Genomic DNA, 14,345 nt, shown 5'->3' with positions numbered 1-14,345 from the left:
TATTTACGGTGACTTCCTGATGTTAAACTTTTGTTTGCAATTAATACTGAATGCCCCAGGCAGATCACGTGAGATCTATAAGCAATGCAAACCTAAGGATTAATCTATCTTACTCCTCCATCTACAGACGTGTAGTGAGGCGTAGGCACAGACCAGGATCCTCTAAATACATCTGATCATGCTGTCATTCATGTACCTTAAAGCTCCTTTGGCACCATCTTGTAGAGCTTGTCAAGTAACGGTTTTGCAAAATTATTTATTTCAATATAGAATTCGATTAATTTTGTAAGATTTTAGGACTCTACAAATCACACAAGCTGGTCAAATAAAATAAACAGCAGCACTTACCTATCCACTTAGATGTTCGGTCTATAGCCCAACTGAACCTTTTGATGTATATAATCAAAATAGCACAGAGCAGCAAGAACCTAGATGGTTCTTGAAGATGGAACCTAGAAATTGGGAGGAAAGGGTTAGATTTTAGTGTATTTTTACTAATTCCTCTTTTTGCTCAAGTTCCAAGCTTCAGAGGGTGGGAGAAGGTGACAGCACATGCTCTAATGGTGCTAAGTTTAGCCACTTCCACAAGTACCTGTGTACTTAAATATGTGTGTGAATTCAAATATTACTCAGGATCTGCTCAGCCCAGCACTGCTCCCAGCAGTGAACAGCACTGCTCCTGCAGAAAACAAACAAACAAACAACAACCCCCCCCCACGCAGCTCTTTGGAAGTCAGAATAGATCAGGCTAGATAAAGTCCTGAACAACACAACGCAATTCGAGAGCTGACCCTATTTTGAGCAGAAAGTTGGGACTCATGATACCATGAATAGTCTGCCCTTTCTTTTTCCATCTTGTTTCCTAATAACTTGCTTGAACCCAGAACCACAACTCTATGGCACACTCTCTCCTACTGAGACATAATGCAAGAGCTGCACAGTGCAGGTTCTCTGGCTTTGTGGAAGTGCCAATATAATATATAATACTGAGGAGAGAGAACAGGAGTTACTCAGTGAGCAGAGCACAAATATAAGTGTAGAAGACAAATTCCAAATCAGGTACTAACCTTTCTGCTCTAGTCTCTGTCAGTCTTCCTATGCCAGACAAGGGTAACTGAAACAGATAGGGAAATACAAGCAATGACAAATTAACAAGCAAAAAATAACGGCTAAAAAAAAAAAAAAAAAAAAAAAACAGATTTTAAGAAGCAACCTTAGCAATGACCAGCATCATTGTCTACCAGACACTACCCACTTATGTTCCCTCATAACCCATCAGTGCATCATGTTCATGTTTCCTTTAGAGCAACTCCCCTCACTAGTACCTCGTACATAAGGCAAAACATTTTATAACTAGTAAAATTTTTATCACGTTGCAGAAATTAATTTTAAATTGGTACTTACATGACAAAAACTGCCCCTGTTTTTTAAGTGTTATAGAAACTAACCTCCTATTTTACAGAGCATCTTATTGAAAACAGGAAAAACTTCACATTATACCTCCTATGGAAGGATAAAGGGGAAGTAATCATAAAAATAAAAAGTAACAGTTGCTCAGTGCAAATTTTCATGGCTTGTATGCAAACACAGTAACATACAAATCAGGAATCTATGCAGCGGGTGTTTCAAAATGGAAAATACAACTGAGAATTAAGCACAGAGCCGCGGCCCGCGGAGGGGATCGGGGGGCGCCGGTGCCGCCGCTCCCGCCCGGTCCTCGCCGCCCCCGGCCCGCCGCTGACCTCTCCGCCGCAGCCGCGGCTCCCTCCGCTCCTCGCACCCCGCCACAACACCGGGAAGGACCGCAGCGAAGCGCATGCACCGCGCGCCAACGGCCCGCGCTTGCCGCTGCTCGGGCGGTGCGCGCAGGCGCGTCCGAGCCGAGCGACGCAGGCGCAACACAGACTTCCTGACGCCACAGCGGTTGCCGTGGTGACGGGCCCCGCCCTGCGAGCCGGGCCCAACGGCCGCCGCTCGCCAACGGCGCCCCCTGAGGGCCGCCCGCCCCGAGCGCGGGAAAATAAATAAAAAAAAAACGCTCAAATATGGAGTAAAACCCTAAAACACCGATCCGCTGGGCACACCGCTCACCCGCTCTCGGGCAAAAACAGCGCCAAAGCACGAAAACTTACAGCAGGGAGGGGCGCTTCTATTAAGAATTAAGGTCTTTGAAACATCCAATGCTAGAAACACATACATGTTGAGGAGATAAAGACAGAGCCTCTGCTTGCGAGCATCAAATATTTGCTTTTTCAGCTCTGTGGTTAAAACCCGCAGTGGTCATTTGCGGGCCACAAAGCTGCTGCTAAAGTCCATTAAATCCTCCTGCTCCAGGGATTTAACAAGCCCCTTCCTGCTTGCAATGAAGCTGGAAGGTGGACAGCTCCATCGCTCAGGCTTTCACAGAGCCCATCGGTCAAGCGACAGAGCATTACCTTTCATTTGTGCTTTCTGCTACCTGGAGTTGACAAGGAAGACGGATGTTGCCTTTCCACAGCATTTAGTTTGGGCTCAGATCACACGCTGCATTTTAATTTCAGACTGTGTTCAAAAGCAATTGAGTTAGTTGTGGCTAAAGGTCTAAAGGTTTGAAGCTTGCAAAAACTGACATGAAAAACTCCTTTGTTTTTGTGTCTTTCAACACTTCTGCTGGTTTATTCAACTTCTTTCTTAAGTTGCTACGCTTCATGGGAATTAGAAATGCTCTTAAGAAAATCCTGCAAGAACTTGCAAGCAAATATTGCACAAATATACCGAAAATACTCCAGTTAGGAGGTACTGAGACATTGCATCGGTTCCACAATTACTACTAAGCCAAGTCACAGTAATATTTTGCTGCACAGTACTATAAATGCCATTCTTGAGCACCAACTACTTAAAATAAAAACCCAAACTAAATGTTAGAGACACAGGAAACATAGTATAGGGAGAGAGCTAAATTATTCCAAACAATCTTACTTTTGCCTTCATATTCTCATATGTTTCCAAATAGACAAAGCAAGGCAGGGACTAAGCAAGAGACAAAACCCTTATATACAGCCCTTAAAAACTAACACATAAGGTAAAACCTTAGCTTTCTAGAAATGTCAGATCACATTCCTCACCTTCCAGCATAGCACTTGCTAGTACTGAGCCCCAAAGGCCAAGTTCTCTGGGATAGATGTTACTGGGTTAGGTGGCGAATCGCACTGAATTGTCCAATGAAAAACACTGACACTTAAAAGAGGAGGATCCCTCAAAAATGTGAAATGCATAACACGCACAGGAATCTGTTTTTTCATCATCTGAATCGTTTACAACTTGTGTTCAACTTCTATACGACAACCACCTTGAACCTTGCTGATCCATGTGAATACCTTGCAGCCTTTTTAAAATCTGCACTTAAAAACAACCAGCTGTATTGTAGTATTATTACATAAACAGACTCCAAAGCAAAGAGATTTAACAGTATCTGCTAGTATCTGTAGATGTTCATACTGGTAAACCTGTATCTATTTCACAGCACATTTCTATGCTTCTGACCATTGCTGCAATGCAACAAGGTCATCGTTGCTACAAAAGCCTCCATTTGCTATTTGCACCCAAGAGTATTTGGAAGACGCTGCCACAGTAACAGGCTTAGAGAGAGGAAGGAGCTTTCCCAAAATTATGCAGCTGATCAGAGGCAGGATATCAGATTCCCTGCGTAGGAGCTGATCTACAAGACTTTTGTTACTAAAACTCACTTTTTTGTCCCATTAGGGAAGTGGTCTGTGTCTGAGATGGCCAGCCAGTCCCTGATCCATCATCTTTGCATTTGAAGAGCAGCTGCGACCGGTCCCAGCTATTGGAGTTTGCAGCCACTCACTTAGGGCCTGCGATGTCACCTTCTGGGCACAAGAAGCTCCAGTTCCCCAAGAGTGGCGGTGACGTGAGCGCAGGGGCAGCAGTGGAAGGCACACGTGGTTCCTGCTAACCGGGGAGTGCAGATTCCCCTGGCTCAATGCAGGCAGCTGGGAGATAACAGCTCCCTACTGAACTTCAGCCGAACAGTAGAGCTAAAAATGGCTTGGAGCAATGACATGGGACTGAAATGATGTGCTGGAATAATTAATAGTACTGGAAAAGGTACAGAAAGGTAACATGGATGCCCAGGTTTGGAGCAGCCTCTGTATGAGAAATGATTTAACGGGGTGTTCCGCCCAAGAAAGGTTCATCTGATGGGAGATATCAGAGCTCTGTAAGAACACGCATGTCCTGCAGAGGGTGGGCAGCCATCTGCCCTGCGCTGTTTATTCCAAAACAAGAACCACGGGCATCCAGCGAACCAGTAGAAGGCAGCTTCAAAGCAGAGGATGTGGTTCCTCACAAAGCGCTGCAAGCTGCAGAATTCCTCAATGTAAGTTAGGCTGGATGCTAAAACACCCGCAGATGCAGACAGCAATAAAACACACAGCGGGTTATGAAATACCCCACACCGCGGCTGGCTCGGGAGTGCCCGAAGCCGCAGAAGACCCGGTTCGGACGGCGCGGGGGGCCCTTACCTGCACGGGCGCTGCTCAGGGGCGCCTGGAGCCGGCGGAGCCACCGCTCCTCGTCCTGCTCCATGTGGGAGATCAGGTTCCGCCGCTGCCCGGAGGTCCTGCCGGGGGAAGGGAAAGGGGAGAGCAGAGCCCGGCCGCCCGCCCCGCCGGGGCGCCTGCGCCGGGGTCCAGAGAGCAGCGACGCGCGGCCTCGAGGCGACAGCCGCGCTGCCCGGGCCCGCGGGGCCGGGTCCGACCGCGTAGCGGCTGCCGCGAGGCCGGGCCGAGCCGGGCCGAGCCCGGCCGGGCCGCTACCCGCTCCGGGCTCGCCCACAGCCCGGCGGCGGAGCCACGTGACGGCGGCGGCCAATGGCAGGCGGCGGTCGCGGCCGCGGCCTGCGAGGACGACGTGAAACGGCGGCGGCGGCGGCGCTGCTGCCGGTGCTCGGCGCTGTCCGGGCGCGTTACGAGGCGCTTCTCGCCGTTCAGGGCCCGTTGCTGCCGAGTAGGAACGGCGGGCAAGCTCGTTACCTGCAGCACGCGGCTCCCCCGTGGGGGAAGCGCCGCTGTCACGCGGGGGAGCCGCTTCTGAGCCTCGTGCAGGAGCAGGAGGAAGGTTCTTGGCCCTCGAGGTCCCCAGCGAAAGCAGAGGGGCAAAGCAGGAGAGCGGAGACCTGCCCTGGGAGGCCGCCAGGAGGGCTGCCGGCACCGGGGCCCAGGCGTCAGGGACACACGTCAGCCACCACCGCGGCTGGGGCGAGATGAAAGGGAAGAGCAACCGCACGCAGGGAGGTCGGAACGCACCGTGAACGCGTTACCTGTGTCCCCAGGAACCTCTGTGGGACCTGCGTGGCCAGGCCTCCCCCCGTCCTTCGTACGGCCACCATGGAGCTGAAGCGCACAGGTCACTGACCAAAGCCCACGGAATCCACCAGCATGGAGCTACCAAAGGCTCCAGGAGGCCCTTGGATGAGCACAAGGCTGTTCTTGTATTTAGCACTTCGGTACCTAAACTTTAGCACCGTAAACACAATAGTTGGGAGTTTTTGGTCGGGTAGAAAGGGAGGGCACAACAGTCATCACCCTACTGATTTTGTAGGTAGGAAATGTGATAATGCACAAAACAACAGGCAGTAGCTGCAAAAGTTGCTCTACTAGTATCCATAGGCACTCACACAGATCACTTCGTTGTCACACACATTTGGAAGCAGTTTTTTTCCAAAGCTCATTTGGAGCTCATCAGGTGTGTTGGGGTAGGACAAGGGCTTTATGCATTGCCAATAACATATTGGCTACTTTTTAACATAGTAAACAATTCAAATCTTAGTTGAAAAGGTTTTTTTCTTATAGAGACAATGGATTTTCCAAGAGAGATATGACCCTGTGTTAGGAACATACAAAAACAGAGAAAAGTATACAGATGAAACTGATTGATAACGTCATCACTGGCAGATGGGAACATCAATATTAGCTGGGAAGAGACACCCTTGTGTACAGATTAATGGAGCAGGAGAATGAATAATGGCTTTCTGATAATTTGCAGCATGCAGGCTGCATTGTGACCTATCTGACATGCTGCAAGTCATTTTTCCTCTTTTGGGAGAATTGTTAGAATTAGGAAAACCATTTAATTTTGTCAACTGTAGCCACAAGAATACTGAGACAAGCCTCTGCAAAATGTTATCTCCAATCCGAATGGCACAGTTGTTAAATTTTTGTTTTGTTTCATTAGGCAAAGTGTTTAGTTGAAAGGCTTAAGGATGACAGAGAAAAGAGGATATAGGCATTTTCAGTAACTGTTCTTTTTTAAATTTTTTTTTTCTTAGCATGCTACCAAGTTTCTTATGGTGCAGTCCTATTAGTTGAACGATTGTAATTTATATGCCCAAAGTGTAACACTGTATTTGCTGAAGGTCAAGATATAAGAAAGAATTGATTGCAAAAGTTTTGATGATAAATGTCTTGACTAGGAATACAGCAGAGAAGATGGAAAGGGATCTTACTTATTTTCACATATTAAGACTGACAAGAGAGAAATACGTGATACATTATGGGAAACAGTATTTCCTAGAATGCCACTTAAGGCAAAACTTGGCCTTTTTCTGCAAGAAAGTCGGCCTTTTTCTGCAAGGAAGTCTTCCCCATCTCTCCTTCTGGCTGACCAAAACACCTTCCCCAGCCTTACCTGGAGTCTCTCCTACCTTGGTGCTCTCCATCTCAAACAAACCTGGTGATCTTCCTCTCTCCAGCCACTGCGCAGCAATCCCTTGTTCCAGCTCTCCTTGCTGCTGGGCCCCTGTGCCACGACTCACCTTGTCCTTCCGTCCTCTGCTGAGGACCCTTCCAGCCAGAGCGCTCACTGTGGAGCCACTACTGCTCCCAGCTAGACCCAGGACTGCTGCTTAGGCTGCCCCGGGCCTTCCTAAGGCATTACCTGTTACAGTTTATCATCAAGATCTTATTCTGTTTATTTATATAAATTAAATAAAAAGGCTATAATATATCAAAAATATAAATAATTTCCAGAATACATAAATACGTTACAAAAGTGGCTCCTTTTTTAAAAAAATAACAATGTGTCCTTTTTGCCAAGACCTTTTCAGATTCAAAGCTCTCAAAACACATGAAAGTCAGAAGAGCTCACAAAATACATATAAAAGATGACCTTTTAGGGTCCAGGAGTTTGTCCAAGAGTTCCAGATGATGTTCACAACTTCTTTTACAATAGGTTTAAGAAGAGACTGTTCAAGGAAGAGATTTAATCACTATAATACCATCTCCTTAAAAAAACAAAAACAAAAAACCCCACCTCTGTCAAGGATGTGCTCTGATCGGACTACAAAGACAAGGTAACACAGCCCTCAGAAAATGGAGCAGATTATATCTTGGAGATCCCAGCACGCCAATACCTGCTACATGCTGGACACACACAGCGGAATGTTGGAATCCAGGCTTTCACACAATTGCTGGTGTTAGAGGACACTGCAAAGCCATGAGAAATAGTTTAGAAGAACAGCTGCACACAGATTGAGGAGTTTTACCAGAGACCACCAGATTAACCAAGGACAGCAAAGGCCTCTTATTTCCACAATGTCCCCTGCGTAGCAATCAGTAGGGCCGCTCAGATACTGAATAAATAACTACTTGGAGAGTCTGAAGATTCAGGAAAAAAGATCTTATTAGGGAACTAAAATTTATTAGGAAAAAATGGAAAGCAAAGATAAAGAGGAGAAGCAGCAGGGGAGTGCACCAACAGGAGGGATCTTTGCAGCTGCCGCTGGAAATGGGAGAGAGGCTCCATTCAGTAGCGTTTCCTCTGTCTTCCGTTCCCCTTGCCTTTGGCTTCCTTCTCCTTCCGCTCTGCAGCCGTGGTGAAGGTGATACAGTAAGCATCTAGAAAATCCATCAGCTTTGCCTTGGAAATCTTCATGCCGTTTGCTTTCAGCTCTCGGTGCAGTGCAGCCAGCTCAATTGGCTCGTAAAAGAGGACCTTGTGGTACAGGACTGAATTTGAAATGATGCAGTTTCCCACTGCGACCAGTGTATCTGCTTCCTGGGCTGCTGTCTGAGAAGCTGGGAGCTCCTCTTCCTCATCTTCGGATATATTGCTACAAGAACTAAAAGTGAGAAAAAGTGCAAAAAACAATCAAGGAAACCACTGGTCATCAAGGGCACACTCAGAGATGCCCAAGTCCCTGGCTGCCAACCCTTGCAATGCCCTGTGTAGGATCTCCGACACCAGCAATTGCCAAAGGGAGGGAGGCAGAACACGCCACGTGTTCTGCAAACCTGCACATCAAGCTGTGCCGGTGCTGCCCGGCATTCCTTGCTCCTGCTGCACTACTGCTGACACACTTGCTCTGTGCAGCACCACACGCAGTGCTCACCGAGCAGCGCTCCCTGCTCCTCTTGCAGGCTCTCACTCCACCCTGCGAGGCTCCTTGCAGTGCCAGCTTTGAGCTCTGCCCATGTGCAGTTTCACCCGTGAGCATTTCTGTGCTCTCAGAATAGCTCACTAGCAATTAGACTGAAACGCACAACAGAAGAACTTACTTCAAGTGACAAAAGCTCAGGGAAGCTGCCTACAGTACAGATCCCCTGTATTCTGCATTGACACTTATATTTCCCATTTTCCCAGCTCATCTCTGTGCTGCACAGTAGACTCCTTCGTTAGTATTTTGTTCCCCTACCTCTGTATACCAGTAGAGACGTCACTGCCATCCAGCGAGGATGAAGATTCCCGAGAATATGAAGATTCCCGAGATGATGAGAGCATCAGCTCCTCCTTATCAGCTGCCAGAGAGCTCCTCTCTGGAGATACAGTTGGTGTCTGTCTACAGTTGGAGATTTTGGCACGTTTCCCACCAGCATGCCCGTTAGTCTTCAGCTGCCTACGGCGCTTGGCTGGAGGCCTCTGTGGGGGAAGCTGGGAGGATGGGATATCATCCTCTGTGTCAGTATCCACATCCGTATCCACGTCCTGGTGAGTATCCTGGAATATGGCCTTCAACTTTAACACCATCTGGCGTTTTGGGAAAGGACGAACTCCAAATCTGAAAGAGAAAGGTAGGACTTAAGCCTAAGATAATGCTGCGCCTTCCACTGCTATAGCTCAGCAATGTGACCAGGCCAGGAAGCTCAGTGGCCAGCTGGAAGAGCATGACATTGGAAAACCATCAAGTTTTCCCCTTTAGCACAGTAGCTGCCTTTCACACCACCTACCAGCAGGTTTCTCACAGAATCACAGAATGGTTGGGGTTGGAAGGGACCTCTCGAAATCATCTAGTCCAACCCCCCTGCTCCAGCAGGGACACCTAGAACATGTGGCACAGGGTGACATCCAGGCGGGTTTGGAAGATCTCCAGGGGAGGAGACTCCACAACCTCTCTGGGCAGCCTGTTCCAGGGCTGTGACACCCAAACAGTAAAGAAGTTCTTCCTCATATGGAGATGGAACTTCCATGTATTTTTTCTGCTCATAAAGAAATGTACTTGTACTTTTTTTTTTTTTTTTTCTAGATATACTTGTAGAAGCAGTGCTAACCTGCTCAACTCCCTCTTCAGTTCTGGGGTCTTCATAAGGGAGTAAGCTGGCATTGGTGTCATAGGAGTCTCAGGAGACTTGTCCTTCTCAGGAGACTTGTCCTTCTCTTGACAGGCAGGTTCTGCAACAGAATGAAATTGTCATCAGAATTAGTACAGAAGGATATAGGAGGGATGATATCTTCCCCTCCTGGTGGCAGATATTTTAATGTTATCTAGTAACTGTTTAAGAAGAACTACTTGTCTGCAAGCTGTTCTACTAAATACCTTTATACAGAACAGATCAACACTTTCGTCTTCCTTGGGTCTAGGATATTTGTTTTTTATTGTCTTTAAATCAGAAAACAAATTGAGCCATATGTTAGGTCTGAATAAAAAAGCCCACTGGAGGCTTTGATAGAACAGCTGCAAGGTAATTAAAAATATATGTTTACTGAATTCCGTGAAGTGGTTCTTTCCCAAGGAAGAAAATTGCATAGGAGAGACTTGATGCAGAAGAAACCGAACAAGTCAAGGTTCTGGGGGCCTGAATTAGATACTGATTTAGTGATACTGATTTCCTGATACTGTGAAGCACAGTCAGTCTCAGGTCATGTTCTAAATCCTGCTTGTTAAACTAATTACTTACGATAGTATAATTAGTAATATATCTAATAAATATTAAGGGATAAATTACTGTTCTTAGAGCTTAGATGGAAGGAACTGTCCTAGTAAGCAGCTGACCCCAGAAGGGTATGACCCCAGAGGCTAGTGTTCTCTGTGTCATCAGACATTCAAGCAGACAAGGCCCAGCTCCTGACACCACTAAGTGCAATCTGGTGGCAAAGAGCAGCTTGGCCCTTAGTCTTGTGTGCGTCCTGAAACCGCTCACTGTGTCCTCCAGTTGGGACCAGTGCTGGACACACAAAAATCTGTTGGAAGAGCCTACAATCAGCAAACACAAGGGCAGGGCAAGTCAAAGCAAAGGCAAATCAGAAGAGCTTTGCAGGAAAATATGCAGAGAGCCTACCCGTGGGCAGGAGAGGCACCTACTTCCAGCCAACCTCTATACTTCTACCACTGGAAGCAAAGCTTACCCGATGTCTTCGTGTAATTGTTAGCACATACATCAGTGATGAATGCATGAAAAACAAGACCCATTACTGCAAGGAATAATCATTCCCTAGCATGCAAAGTGAAGGCTGTTTGATTTTTTTTCCCCTCCCAGGTAATGTCTCATCATTTCTACAATGCATACGATCACTGTCAAAGCAGCAGCATGAATGGATCACAAATGGCTACGCTCCAACTATCCCACGTATTTAGTTGCACTCCCCCACATCAGAAGCTGACTGTACCTTCTTGTGCCTGGCCCTGACTGCTTGGATTAGAAGGCCAAAACACCCTCTCAATATAGCAGGTGAACAACAAACAGGATGATCACCTAAAATGACAACAATTTAACCTACTTCAGTGAACTCTGTACAGATACAAGCTCTCACCGGGAGTCTTTGCAAGGTCTGTCGGACAGGCATCTGCTGAAGCTGACACCTTCTCAGTTAAAAAAAGCATCTGTGGGAATTCCTCCTCTTCACTATCCGAAACTTCCCAGAATCTGGGCTTCAGGAAACTTTCAGGAGAGCCAGACTCTGGTAACTTCCTCTCTTGTTCTAGCTCCATTTCATCATCAGAAGATGAAACAATAATATCAGCCTCTTTTCTGTTCTGGACTGCAACATCCGGAGTTTTTATGACTGGTGTTGACAAAACTGAAGCATATTTATGCTTGTTTAAATCAGTGCAGGAAAGCTCTTCTGGAGAAATTGTGCTCTCTATGTTCCGATTTCCTGATGTAATGTCCTGCTCATTGGCTTTCTGGAAAGCTATTTTGGGAGACGGGAATGGTTTTTGATTTCTCTCTGGTGTTTTTGCTTCTCTGGGAAATTTCCTATCCGATTCTGAAGACATAGGTGAAGAACCAACAGCAGGATAAAAAGACATAGAAGATTTGAGAGAAGGACTGCCACAAAAACCATCCCTGTGTGGAGAGAGGTCTTTTTGTGACTTGGAGTAAGGAAGCAAATCATTAACATCAACATGTTTTTCGCTAACAGCCTTTCCTGACTCTTTGATAACTTCTTTCATTGGAGAAGGCTCACAGTATTCTATCTGATTTTTGGAAAATAAGCATTTATAATTTTCACGCCTATCAGTATCATTGTGCAGTGAACAGTTGGTGAATTGTTGTTCTTCCAAGCGGTCTCCTTCTCCCATATTATGTGAAGCCTGAGACAACTTGAAATCCTTCCCACTTTCCGATCCCCTAACCCCCTTCTGAGGCTCAAACTGACAAGACTCAAAATTGATGCTTGTGGCATTCACATTTTTGCATCCACTTGTATTCTGCATTTTCTCTTCTTCAGACAAGTCACATTTGGATGTTTCCACATCATTGTCTTCCCTCAGATGTTTGAAGTCATTGCTTATCAAGGCAGATACGGACCTTTTTGCCTCTTTTTTCTTAGTCTGCTGGTTCACACCTTGGGCTACCTCAGTATCACTACAGATGTTGTAATCTGTGCCTTCACTCATCTCCAGTTTGTCTTGAACCACTTTTCTTTGAGTTGCAGCAAACTCATATATTTCCTCCGGCTCCTGTTCACCCACCCCGTTGTCGTCTTCCTTCTGGCATGCAGGGTTTAGCACAGCTTCTTCTTCCTCATCTTCAGCCACCCACACTGAGTTCAGGAGCTCTTTGAAGTTCTCAGCTCTGTTATCATTATCTTCATCATCTCTCGCAGAGAGGAGATCATCTTCTGGATCCACTCCAGAAGATGCCTGGCTCTCTTCAGCGCAGTCCTTACACTTGAGCACAAGTTCCCTTAAATCAAACCTGCAAGAATGTAACAGAAATGTTAATCTCCCTCAAAATTCATTCAAAATTCCAAAACGTTATAGTTGCCTGATCAATCTAGTGAGTCTTGTAAAGAAAGTTAAATTTAATTTGTGAAACTGTTGTGCCAAATTAGACATGCAGTTTCAACATTAATAAAGTCAATAACAATTTCAGGTTTTCACTCCGTGTCACCATAATCTTCTCAGGTTTCACACTTATTTCCTCCATTCCAAACAATGCATCGCTGCCACTACAGAGGATAATCAGTTCTCCTTGATTAGGTATGAGTTTAACTGACTATCAACATAAAAGAGCAGATTTTTTTTCCTGGTCTTTTTCAGAATTACTTTAAAAGGAGGACACCTACATTTCCAGAACTAAGTGATTTTGATCCGATAGAATGTGTTTCATCTGCTGCTGTTTCAAGTTCATTATCTAACACATGTCTAGGATCATGACTGACATAACAAATTAGCATTCCCTGCATCCACATTCTGCAAGTCTCATTCAGATTAAGTGTGTCACTAGGGCAATGCTTTGAGAATTACACTCATCACCATTGCCACCATCAGCTGTCATTAAAAATCATGAGACAAAACTTGGCAAAAGTGTTCTAGTCATAAACCAAAAATAGAAAATCTCAAGCAGATGTAACCTGAAGAAAGATTCATGAAAAAAATGAGGATAAGATGCTCGTGTGTTCATATTTCACTTAAGATGGAAGCAGAGGTACTTGCATCTCAAGTGAAATGAGTTTTGTGAAAGCCACTGAAACCACAACAGAAGGTATCAGGTTAAAGTCCATGTGGCTGAAAGCATGAGGTGACCCAAAGCACACTCATATGATACAAACCTGGTAGCCAAAGCCCTCAGCTGGGGCACAATTCTAGCAGGGATGTCAGTATAAGCAGTGTAAAGATATCGCAGGAATGCGAGGACTGCCTCTTTTGTCACATCGCTCAGCAGCACCCGGCGCGTCTGCTCGTCGTCATCGTCCTTCACCTTCACATATATCCCTTCGTCGTAAACCTGTGAGGTAAAAGGAAAGCAAACAAGGTCCACTTCCTCATAAAGGAACAACACCAGCAGTATCTGCTCTCTATCAGGCCACTAATTTTTTTTTTTTTTTTGTCAAAGTCTGTTCCTATGGCCAGAATTTGATGCCTCAGAGGGAAGCTAAAATGACCAGAGATACAGAGCTCCCTGGGGAATAGGGAGCTCCATACAGCTGTTAACTTGTACCCTGAAGCTTTCAAGGACCCCTCATAAATGGTCCTAAGCACCTTGAGTTGAAACTGCTGTAATCATGCATGAGGACAAAACGAATTCTACTGATTCCAGAAAGAATGACAAAACTTTGTCAAGAAGTTGGTATGGTTTGGTGGCAGCTCTGTCAGAGGGCAAGTTCCTGTCTTCAGCCCACTGCCTTTCATTGCCTTTGCAGGAAATTGCACAGGAGCAGGCTGGAAACTGTATGAACCAAAATGCTTCTGGAAACACAGAAATTACTTCACTGGCCTTGCCAAAGGCACAGGTCAATGCAGCTACCTCCATAGCACCTGTGGGAGTGACAGACCTCTGTTTGGGTTAGTTACAAGCACAGCTTGTAAATACTGTCTACTCCGTAATCAGCAGGTCCAGAGTGACTTGCCACTGGATCTCCAAATACTCTGTGCTTACTGTACGGCATCACTAACTCATTTGTTGTGATCAGTCTGGAATAGATGGTCAAACTCCTGTTACTGCAAAGGGGCTTTACTCGAGGGGAAGAGAAAAGTCTAACAGCAGTACTTACCAGCTGAACAGCCCGAGGACAGCGTGCATACAGCACAAACATATGGGCATAAAGGATTTCTCCAGAGTCCACTTGAAACTGGATATCACTCAAGTAGGCGTTGTTGACCATGATATTGTAATCTTCTGCCA

This window comes from Tinamus guttatus, unplaced genomic scaffold (genome assembly GCF_059628265.1).
Source record: "Tinamus guttatus ecotype Peru unplaced genomic scaffold, ASM5962826v1 Tinamus_guttatus_pri_ptg000106l, whole genome shotgun sequence".
Classification (NCBI taxonomy): domain Eukaryota; kingdom Metazoa; phylum Chordata; class Aves; order Tinamiformes; family Tinamidae; genus Tinamus; species Tinamus guttatus.
The sequence above is the reverse complement of the archived record's forward strand: the minus strand, read 5'-3'. Positions refer to the sequence as shown.